Here is a 12,245-nt window from a genome sequence, read left to right as displayed (position 1 = left end):
TGGAGCGGCAGATTTGTGCTGAACTAAGCTGCACACAGCTGATGTTAGCCAGGAAACATTACACACTGACTTTAATGGAGAGACCGGAAATACAAACACACACAGTTTGTTGTGTGAAGAAATCAAACACGAGCTGAACAAACAGTAAAGTTCCTAAAGACAAACTGTTAAAGGAGGAAACAAAGCAAACTTACAGTTTCTTCACACACCAACAACAAGCTCCACTCCACGAAGTTCAGGAAGTGAAATTAAACTTTGAGCAGGAAGGAAACACCCAAAGAGACGTTTGAGGACAATAAGGAGCATCGGGACACTGTGCTGCGTTCAGGTGCACCTGGGAAACTCCAAACCTCTGGCAGGCTGTGATTTATTTCTGCTGGTTTTCCTGTTTGAAGCACAAACATCCGTCATCACTTTGTTGTTGTTCTTCCTGCAGCGTTTAAATATTTCAGCACTGAACTGATGTTTCTTCAAAGCTCATTTCAACCTGTTGAAGTCATGAATGAAAGTGCAGACTGAGAGTGGATCACATGATGTTTGAGGTGTGTCATGTGACATGTTCAGTATTGTCACACATGTCTAGATTGTCCCTGATATCATAACTGCTCAAACACTGATGATTATATTTGAAGAATTATTCCTGATGGCAGCAAAGTTTGAATGGAGCTCTCTGTCTGTGCTGATTTGTCGCCCTCTGGAGGTCAAAGCACAAACTGCATGATGTCACTGTAACCACCACAGAGACAGGAAGTGTTTTTATGACTGAAACACTGAAATGATGCTAACGGCTGTCGTTAGGCTCACTGACAGCAGTGCTGATGTGTTCATGTCAAACACTGGCTCAGGTCAGACTCCTTCATCCTTCTCCAGCGTGAGGCCGCCCTCAGACCCACAGGAGCTCTGACCTTTGACCTCCTGACCCTAACCATTTTAGTCTTGTTGCATCTTTAAATGCAAATCCATCCAAACTGTAGCCGAGCAAAAGAAGCTGGAAGCTGTTCTATGAATGATGTTGTTGAAGGAGCTTGGAAAGAAAAGCGTCTGGACTTCTTTAAGTTGCTTGAAGAGGGACATGGACGTCTTAACGCCCACTCACATCCTGGGACATTTGATCACAGGAAATCACATGATAGCGTGGGGCTAGATCTCACAATGGGTTCACCCAAAACCTTGGCTGATTGAGACCGACACCCGTTTTCACGGAGGAGGAGGAGTTTCACATGCTGAACATGTGACAGCCTGGTTTAAAGGGACCAAAAGTAACTGGACACCTGATTCAGTTCAGGTTTATTCATCCGCTCCAAACCACAGCAGCAGTCACCTCCAGGGAACCAGCTGATCCATGTAACTGGGGACAGACCACAGCCCAGAGCACTGGTTCATGATGTGTTTGTGGACTGTAGGTTGTTTGGATAGAGATGAGATGTACACAGCAGTCTGTCTCTAATGTTTAATGAAACATGAATAGGTAGAAACCTGCAGCCTGACTGCTCATCACTTTGTTACCTGTTCAAGTTCAGCAGCAGCAGCTCACTTTATCACGGTGCTGGTCTGGGGTCAGTGTTTACTCAGCTTTAACCTCACTCTGGGTTCTTGGCTAGCTTAGCGTTAGCTTATGTGTTAGCTTAGCATTAACATGCTGTCAGGTGTCTCGTGTGTAAATATTAATCACAGTGAGAGTAAAGGAGGTAAAGGGCAGAGGTGGGACCAAGTCATTGTCTTGCAAGTCTCAAGTAAGTCTCAAGTCTTTATCCTCAAGTCTCAAGTCAAGTCTCAAGTAATGTCAGGCAAGTCAGAGTCGAGTCTCAAGTCACTGGTGTAAAAGTCCGAGTCAAGTCACAAGTCTGAAACTTTGAATTTCAAGTCCTTTCGAGTCTTTAAAAAAAAAAACGAAAAAATAATGTTGCAGTTATGCTAAATGTAAATATTAGACCACGTAATTTTAAAATCTGTGTTTTTCTCAACACATGACAAAATAGTGAACTTAGAAAATATACACAAATTGTGAAATTGCACCTCTTTAAAATGCAGCTCAATTAAACCTAGCTCCAAGAATAATTTTCACCGACAGTTCTGAGATAAGCTGCATGTTATTCTTGGATGCGGTTGTAGGACCGGCTTTAAAATCACATGACAAAAATATCATACACATTAAAAAAAACTGTATCACCAACGTAGCCTGGACAACATTTGCTAGTTAGATGAAGTCAGCTATCTCATTGTAGCATATTTATTTCAATTCAATTCAATTCAATCTTTTTTTTTTTTTTTATAAATTTTATTTTCAGTCACAGCAGCATGTTAACAACAAAACATTGAACATACAGTAGTTTGCTGTTCAGTATTTACAATACCCCAAAAGATAACAGAAATAGAGAAGGAAAAAACAAACAAACAAACCAAAGAAACCCCTACAAAACAACAAAAAACAAACAAACAACAACAAACAAATAGAAAAATAAAATGTATAAGGGACATTCAGCGTACAGTTAGCTATGATAGCGATATAGAGATATGGTATCTGGTCATGATAAGGTGGTCATTTTAAATGTTTCCATGTACATCAAGAATGGCTGCCATGCCCTAAGAAATTTGGTGGTTGAACCTGCCAGTGTATATCTCATCTTTTCTAAATGTAAAAACCTCATGAGCTCCGCAAGCCACTGTTCATGTGTGGGAGGAGCTTCCTGCTTCCATCTTAAAAGTATAAGGCGCCTTGCGATAAGTGAAGCAAAGGCAATAGAATTCGAATAGCATTTTGGCAAAGTGATGTCTTGAGGTATCACCCCAAAGATAGCCGTTAGAGCAGAAGGCTCATATTTAACGTTATACATCTCTGACAGAGTGTTAAATATAGACACCCAATAGGTATGAAGATTGGGGCATGTCCAAAAGGTATGAAGGAGCGAACCTGTTTCTGCTTTACATCTGTTACACAGAGGGTCAGCTCCTGGATAGAACTTGGCTAACTTTTCCTTGGAGATATGTAATCGGTGTAGGACCTTAAATTGAAGGAGCCCATGCCTGGCACATATCGAAGAAGAGTGTACCCTCTGGAGAAAAGATTGCCAGAGCTCATCTGTTATAGTCATCCCAAGGTCTTTCTCCCACTGTGCTTTAAGGATGAAGAGAGAAGGAGATTGAAGATCTAATAGTATAGCATAGATTTCTTTAATCGCCCCTCTCTTATGAACGTTTATATTAATAATTTTATCCAAAGAAGTTTCCTCAGGTAGTTCCGGAAATGAAGGAAATCGACTCTTTACAAAGTGACGAATTTGTAAATAGCGGAAAAAATGTTGCCGAGGAACATTAAACTGCTTCAGGAGCTGCGTGAATGAGGCAAAAATCCCATCTACAAAAAGGTCTTTGATATTTCTAAGGCCATTACTTTCCCATATTTTAAAGGCAGAGTCCATCATGGAGGGTGGGAACATATGGTTTGAGCAGATAGGTGCTTTAATTGACATTAAGTGTAACCCCAACCTTTTCCTACATTGCACCCAGATTCTGAGCGAGTCATACAACAAAGGGTTACGTTTATAGGTGTATAGTTCTAATGGGAGAGCTGAACTCAACAAAGCTGATAGGCAAATTTTGCCACAATTGGATGACTCAATTTGGAGCCAAGCTGGAGTCTCTGTAGTAACATTACTCATCCAGTACAGCATATTACGAATATTTGCTGCCCAATAATAAGACTGAACGTTTGGCAAGGCTAATCCACCCATTGGCCTAGTCCTCTGCATGAAATCTTTACGAATTCGTGGACTTTTGCCATTCCAAATAAATGCAGAGATATGCTTATTCAGTGTTATAAAATACTTATTGGGTAAGTAGCATTGGATACATTGAAATAAGTAAAGGAACTTGGGAAGTATGTTCATTTTGATAGAATTGACGCGGCCAATTAATGACAGTGGTAAATTGTTCCACCTCTGAAGATCTGTCTCAGTATTTTTAAGCAGCGGGACAAAGTTTCTTTCATAAAGATCTTTGTATGAGTGGGTAACCTTAACCCCCAGATAGGTCACATACCCTGATTTAACGCTAAATTGAAAACCTGAAAATGAAATCTTTCTGGCTATAGAGTTGACACAGAGAAGTTCACTTTTATGCAGATTTAACTTGTAACCTGAAATATTACCAAAACATTCAAAAATGGCAAGAGCACGGGGAAGAGAGCATAAAGGCTCTGACATATACAGCAGGAGGTCGTCAGCATATAAGGATATTTTGTGCTCCTGGTCACCTCTGAAGATGCCCTTAATGCAACTGTCAGCTCGCAGTTTAATCGCCAGTGGTTCAATTGATAATGCAAAAAGAAGAGGGGATAAGGGACAACCTTGTCTCGTACCACGGAGAAGTGGGAAATAAGAAGAGAATAACGAATTTGTTCTAACACGTGCCATAGGTGAGGAGTAAAGTAACTGAATCCATGAAATGAAATTAGGGCCAAATCCAAATTTATGCAGAGTATAAAACAGATAATCCCACTCCACCCGGTCAAATGCCTTCTCAGCATCGAGTAATAAGGCAATTTCAGGGGTTGTAGTTGACTTGGTGTGTAATATGTTCAAAAACCTGCGCAGGTTGAAAAAACCATGCCTACCCTTCACGAAACCTGTCTGATCTGGAGAAATTAACAATGGTAGATGTTGCTCTAGCCTGAGAGCAAGTGTTTTTGACAGTATTTTTAAATCTACATTTAAGAGTGATATAGGACGATATGATGAACACTCTAATGGATCTTTATAATTCAATTCAATCTTAATTGGCAGACTTCATGTCCATAAAAACAAGACAAAAAAAAAACAAAAACACACACACAACACTCCCCCCCCCCCCCCCCCAACACAAGGTATACACCATTAAATATATATATGTATATAAATAAGTATCTAAAACATTTGTAAAAACATAAAACCATAATATACATAAAACACAATTACTTAAAATAAATCAATAAATACACAAACACTTTAACCAGTGCTTTCTGAGACTGGATGAGTAACGGGAACCACTCACTGTCAGATCTGTAAGTGCTAAAATTATACTGTTACTCGAACCATCCAGTCGTTCTCTAAAATTGAACATTAGCTTCCTTAAAAGTGCTTTAAAAGTCCAGACACCCACAGCTACAAACATCTGACTGGCACTACCACTTCTAGGTATCCTGCAAAGGATTCTCATCGCATCATTATATGCAACATGCAGCTTCTGCATGCTACATTGTTTGTAGGATGACCACAAGGGGGCAGTATATAGCGGTGTGCAATACGCTTTAAACAAAGCCACTTTAACTGGAAGTGAACAAAAGCTGAATTTGCGTGCAATAGTATTTGCCTGCACATAGAGCTTACACCGTTGTCTGTATATGTCATCATCATCATTCATTTGCTCAGTAATAAAGTGACCGAGGTATTTCACCTTATTATGAACTTCAAGAGTTTTTTGTGCCAGTTTAAACAAAGGGAAATTTAGCTGTTTATCCTGCTTGGTTCTACATATCAAAACAGCACTTTTAGCAGCATTGTACTCAATGTCATATTGCACACCATATTCAGTACAGACATTAAGAAGATCCTGTAACCCAGCACTGCTTGGACTAAAAACAACCAGGTCATCTGCATACATAAGATGATTTATCAGTGCTTCACCTAATATACACCCAGTGTTACAGGCTCTCAGTTGTATGGACAAATCATCAACATACAAATTAAATAAAATTGGAGACAAAATCCCACCCTGTCTGACACCATTGCTGACACCAAAGGGGGCAGAAATACTGCTTCCCCATTTAACCTGCATGTTCTGATGAGCGTACCAGTAAGAGAGAATCCTCACGATGTACTGAGGAACTCCCCATCTCTTCATTTTATCAAAAAGTTTTCTGTGGTTCACTCGATCAAAAGCCTTAGAGGCATCAATGAAACACATGAGGACAGATGAATTTTTAGCCCTGTACAAACTGACTATTTCCTTGAGTGCATATATGCACATGTCAGTGCCGTGCTTTGAAGCCAAACTGATTATCCAGAGAAGAGATGAACTCACTAACTCTGTCAAACAAGATTCTTTCTAACACCTTAGATAAAATACTGGCTAGTGCAATCAGCCTGTAATTATCCAAACAGCTCACTTTTGCAGCTTTGTCCTTCATAACTGGTACCAGTAAAATACACAGCATTGAGTCTGGTAATATGCCATGAATCATAAACCCAGTGAAGCAGAGCGCTAAAAGAGGAGCTAGCCTTAAACTAGCATGTTTTAAATGTTCTGCAGTGATGTGATCCAAACCAGAGGATTTATTATCAGACAACCTATGAATGGCTTCATATACTTCACGTGTCCTTACACTTATTGTGTCATTACTCATGTCAAGATTGTCCTCATATGGATCACTTTTTATACAGTTAAACAACGCACTGTAATGCTGTCTCCATAATGCTGCAATGTTATCTGCCCCAGAAACACCTTCCACAGTTGATGGTAGAGATGGTTTACAGTTATTAAGAGCTTTCACCTCTTTCCAAAAATCTGCCGTATTATTACACAACATTTTCCTGGCCAAAGAATCTGCTCTTAGCATTTGCTCATTTTTAGTTATAAAGCGAACAGCGTACTTATATCTGGCATTCGCACATTTTTTCTGTTCAAATTCTGGGCCTTGTTTAGGTCTTCCAGCCATGGCCCAACATTTATAAGCTATGCGAGCTTCATCATGGTACATGGATACATGTTCTTTCCAGCCAGGTCTGATGTTAGGTTTCTTATGCTTATATTGTTTATCAAGCAGTGTGCCACTTTTATACAGAGCAGTCACTATATCATCATACATGGAGCAGAGTAAATGTTTATGCACAGCATTCTTACAGTTGACATCTTTGCACAAAATAGCTTCTTTATTTATATGCATATTAATAATCATACGGTTCTTGGAGTGAGTGCATACACTCATGAAGTTTAGTAACTTCCGGTCACTGCAACAAGTCCAGGTACAGTTTACCGACGGATGGGTGCAGGACCTTGAAATGCACCGTGTAGAACGAAAGACCATCGTACGTATCATAAGTTTACCAATCTCACAAATCGTCGTCATAAATACACATTCCTTAACCGTTTATTAATAGGACCTTTGAGCTCAACGGTAATTAATTAGTAGTGGAAATAATTTCTGGTAGCATCACAGAAATGTAGCAGTGACAACAATACTGTATGCTGTAATCGCACTGGGCAATTAGTGATACAAAAAAACCTGTTTTATCCTGTGAATAAATGTATATGTTTTTGTCAATGTACCATAATAACATAAGCGAAACGCAATATTGTGTCAGGACAATTCACTATTTATGCACAATAAATAAAGGAGCATAGCGCCACAATTTCTGTTCAGCGCCAGACTTGCTTGTAACCTATATCACCAGTTATGTTATGAAAATGACGTATTAACTACTAAAAAACACTGACCTTCGTGTAAATGCTTGGAGCAGACTAACCTGTGAGCTGGAGGGTTCTGGGACGTTATATTTGATCTTTGAATGGCTGCAATCCAGGCCACCCGTCGCGTCTTTGTTACTTTGGAAACATGGCTCGAACAATTTCTCTTCAACGACGTAATCCGATAACAACCGATCTCTTTACCCGTCGGCTTCCCGTGGCTGTCATGCGACCGGCTATTGCAGTTAATAATACAACAGCTTCTTGACATTTTTGTGTTTCTTTTTATCGCTGTGTGACTGATTTTAATTGAAAGCCTGCGTGCGCTAGTACCGCTTGCCACGAGTTCCCAGAATCCTTTGTGGTTCTACCCGTGAATGACGTCACATTTTCAATCTCTATATAATATGCATGTTAAATTTTATATTTGGGGTAAAATATCAAGTCTTTTCAAGTAAACCGGTTCAAGTCCAATTCAAGTCCCAAGTCATTGGTGTAAAAGTCCAAGTCAAGTCACAAGTCTTAGAACATTTTTTCAAGTCAAGTCTAAAGTCATAAAATTAATGACTCGAGTCTGACTCGAGTCCAAGTCATGTGACTCGAGTCCACACCTCTGGAGTCTGTAACTCTGTCTGCAACATACAGTAAATAATGACCAATGTTGGGCAGTTAATTATATAGTTACTTCTTCAAAAAAGTAACTGAGTTTTGCAAACAGAGTTTTTTGCAGCTGTTTACTGCAAAAAACTACAGCCAAGGTGTTTTTTTAAAATAAACATTTCAAACTATTTACAGAACAATCAGCTGTTCTGCATCAAATCTGATGCCACACAAATTATTTGTGCCGCTCCAAAAAATAATTTCTGTCCTCTATGAGATGAAGGAGAACAACAGCCTGATACCTGCAGGCCTGACAACAGCAGATGTATCACTGCTGTAACACCTGTAACACTCAGCAGTCGCCTCATTGTTCTGACACACACAACAACACTATTGACTACACTACACACTAACTACACACTAACTACACACTAACTACACACTAACTACACACTAACTACACAAGATTTGCTCTAAACGTCTCAAATCTCTCACATCTCAAAACACCGCCGTCACTCCGTTTCTTAACAATTAAATGCCATGTTTTGATTGGTCGACATGGTACATTTTTCGACCAATAGGAAAGGCTGGGGGTTGGTATTGTTTTTGCTCACAGGCTTTCGAGCGTTTTCCTTATAAAACGCCGTTTTTACCGTTTCTTCCTGCAGTAAATATAAACAACGACAGTATTCAGGAAGAAAACCAAACATTGCAGATATTTTTATCATAACTCTGGTTTTACGTGGTCGATCAACACAATTTAAAAACTGGTATAAAGTCCACACTTTGTCCGTCAGTTGTTCCGTCTGTCCTGCTCACATCTCCAATGGTTGTACACGTTGTCATTAACGTGGCTTCACTCCACATCAGCCGCTTTGCTAAAACACCGGCACATATTTACTTTAATTTCAATTCAGGTTAGAATTCTTTTTGTGTGCTCAATACAGATTTTCTCTGCGCAGAGACCGTGCCAACAGTGCGCAGCTTAGAGGGAACATTGCTTACAAGGTGACTACCAATAAAAATGAGTGTGCTTCACTGTCAGAGCTACGGTGATTCATCCAGTAGGACTTGATAATAAAAATATTTGTTTGATGCTTTGCATTGAGGCGCATTGTTGAATTTGCAGGGACACAATAACCACAGATCAGTTGTTCAAACCACTACAGTAGGGAGCCATGTCATGAATAATAAACAAATACTAATACTAATACTACTACTAATAATAATGTTAATTTAAGTAATTGTTTTTGACTGAACATCACATATAATGTAACAAGCAGTAAATTCAGGTTAAGTGCATTATCAGCATTTGGAGGAGCTCCTTATCCTTCACTGCTCACCTCTTACAAAGTGTTCACACAGTTTGCTAGCTTCTTTCAGCCTGCTAGCTATGCTAACAAGTCTACACTTGACTCGGTCACATGACAGACAGCAGAGATAGCTGCTCTGCTAGCTAAGCTAACTCATGTTAGCTTAGCTAGGTCAAGGTCAAAGAAATGAGGTGATGCTGCTGGGAGTTACGTCACAGACTATTATTCAGCATAATATTTAATCCTTATTATCTGCTCCTCTCACCTCTGTTTACATCTGAAAACAAGAAAATTTAGCCAACAGTTTATTAGCTTTGGTGAAATTATAAACAGGCATCAGCGCAGTCACCTATACTGTCCTTTAATGCTAGAGCAGCAGGAACACCAGTTAATCTAAAATCTCCTTTTCTCTCTAAAAAGTGACAGCAGACTGAGTCAAAGACAGAAACCTTATTTAAACACCAAATATTCACTTCCTGATCCAGGATTCAAAGAGGACGTTGAACTTACTCAGCTTCTTCCAATGAACGTCTTCACTCTGCAGCTCTCTGCTGTCTGGACCAGGTCTGTGTAGAAACAGAGAAAATCCTCTGCTTCTTCTCCGTCAGCAGTCGTCTGTGTCTGCAGACTGCGTCACATTAAACACTTCACACCAGCAAAGAGGCTGAAGCTCACAGGTCAACGGTCAGCTGCTGCACTGTGTATAACAATTCACTTTTGAACAGTAGATAGCCTGTAGGCGTCTCTGCAGTGATAAACAGTTTACACATTAAACACTGAACCATAAAAGAAGCTTGAGCTGCAGCTCACAGGTCAAAGCTCAGCTGCTGCACCCAGTTATGAGTTTAAATAAATCATTAATCATGATCTTTTCCCTCTCAGCACTTTCACTTGGCCTTGGAGTGTTTTGACGGAGCTACACTGTATGTTTCAAATGTTGTAAATAAATTGGGAGTTAGGGCTGGGCAATATGGCCTAAAATCCATATCGCGGTATAATTTGAAGCATGTGCGGTAACGATATATATCGCGATATATTCTTTTCTTCTGTATAACGTATTTTCCACACTATAAGGCAGACTTACAATCCTTTAATTTTCTCAAAAATCAAGAGTGTGTCTTATGTATGAATTCTGGTTGTGCTTCGTGACCTCGAACCGATTTTGGCTGCAGAAATCTGTTAAAAATGTTTTAGCACAACTTTGGTAAGCCGCACTGCTTGATGGATCGTCAGAGCATTACGGCTGCCGTAGTGAGGAGCTTCACGGAGTAATCTGGGTCCAAAACTCCGACAACTTCAGGTCCCAAAGTCAAACGAACACTGAGAGTTAAAAACGGTCTAAATTCTTTCATCTTTAATAAAATCATCAGCGTTGCTGCTTTAGCAGATGTAACAATTAAGTTTAATATCCATGAAAACAGAATTTATTAAATTTAACGGAGTTAGAAGTTAACAGGAAGTTAGCGCGCTAGTTTACACCTAAACATTTCATACCATGTTCTGACTGAGATTTTTGAAACTAATTCAAACAGCTCTGCTATCACTTCCAACATAAATGAAGACAGAAAACTAAACAGCAGTGGCGTTTGCAGGGTTACTGAAGTTGGACTACCTGGTATATAATGTTGTGCTACATGATTGCTAGCGACACAGCTATGTTAGCATAACATTAGCACAGTGAAGCTGGAGGATGAACCCCAACTCTTTTTCCACTCGATAAAAGTTAACGTGAGTGATTCTGGTGGTCAGGGACAAATGCAGTCGCATAGCAGGATGCTGTACACGGGCCAAACTTCAGTCACGAGAACAACTGAGATCATTCATCCACAACACGAGGCTAGTTATTAATATACTGCCACAACATGGGAATAGAGCAGCTGCAGAGAATTCAACATTATTGAATCAATGTTACGGAAGTGGAGGAAGCGCAGTTTTTGGCTTTCCCCGCGTTTCAAAAGTGCTTCATCTCTTTGCTGTGACTGTCACCCAGCATAATTGCAGAGGATAATGGTTTTAACCGCTGCGATGCTTTCGACCAAAACAGGTGCAGTTTGATGACATCATCACATGCGCTGTCGCGATAGAGCGGTATAGTCAAAATCTCTATCGTTGACCAAATTTAATCGATTCTGTCGTTTATTGTTTATATCGCCCAGCCCTACTGGGTGTGATTTTGTTGTATTGGTTTGTTTTTTGGTTTTATGTTTCCATGTAGATGAATGAAGACAGATTCACTCTTACCTTTTCAAAATGTCTATAAGGTAGACGAGGTCTATGCTTTTCTGCCTCTTCACAGATAATCCCAGTGATTTTCCCTTGGTCTGAAATTTCACCTGATCTTGTGATATTGAGAGTCATCTGCCTTTGAGGCAGCTAACCAAACAGTGTTCTCTAAACTCTAACTTTAATATACTTTGATATATTTCAGATTTCTGAGCTCTGCTCTGACTCCGTGCCAGTAGCTCCTTAATATGACTTTAGTTTGATCAATAATTAACCTGCAGAAAGTTTCTGTTCCCACTCCACCACGCCGAACAACCCTGAGAACAAATAATATGATGTGGGTGTGTCTGCAGGCTTCAGCACTGTGAGCATTAAACACAATAAAAGACTCACAAGTTCCTGCTCAAAGGTCAGCTGCCTTTAGATCAATCATTAACCTGCAGCAGGATCCAGTCTTCTGCCTGTTGTGGTTGTGACAGCTGCTCGTAGGAGAGTTTGTTTGTAGGAGGTGGAGATGTTCTCAGATCAAGTGCGTAATCGTCTCTTTGTGTAGACGCTAAAAGCTGTGAGCCAAAACTCTCTGCTCTGAAACTCTTCACTCAGTCCTCACGCTGAGAGTTTAGAGGCTGAACTTCTTGTTCCTCCATAACACTTTTCATGAAACAGCAG

At 39.9% G+C, this 12,245-nt stretch overlaps 1 protein-coding gene across 3 annotated transcripts in view; it reads right to left on the bottom strand.

Annotated features, from left to right (window-relative positions):
* LOC309702223 (protein NLRC3-like) overlaps positions 1-11,954 on the bottom strand; it is a 95,992-nt gene extending 84,038 nt beyond the window's left edge. Inside the window, exons 1-2 of one of the 3 annotated variants that reach the window (XM_082526752.1) lie at positions 11,595-11,954; positions 9,864-10,098 (exon numbers count right to left, since the gene is read on the bottom strand). The gene's annotated coding sequence lies outside the window, so the exon portion shown is untranslated. Of the gene's footprint in view, positions 1-194; positions 231-9,863; positions 10,099-11,594 lie in introns of those variants that run through there. The other 2 variants (XM_082526750.1, XM_082526751.1) reach the window with 2 other exon arrangements.
* Between the last annotated feature and the right edge of the window lie 291 nt (positions 11,955-12,245).

This window comes from Aulonocara stuartgranti (genome assembly GCF_965226115.1).
Source record: "Aulonocara stuartgranti genome assembly, chromosome: 3".
Lineage (NCBI taxonomy): Eukaryota > Metazoa > Chordata > Actinopteri > Cichliformes > Cichlidae > Aulonocara > Aulonocara stuartgranti.
The sequence above is the reverse complement of the archived record's forward strand: the minus strand, read 5'-3'. Positions and strand labels throughout refer to the sequence as shown.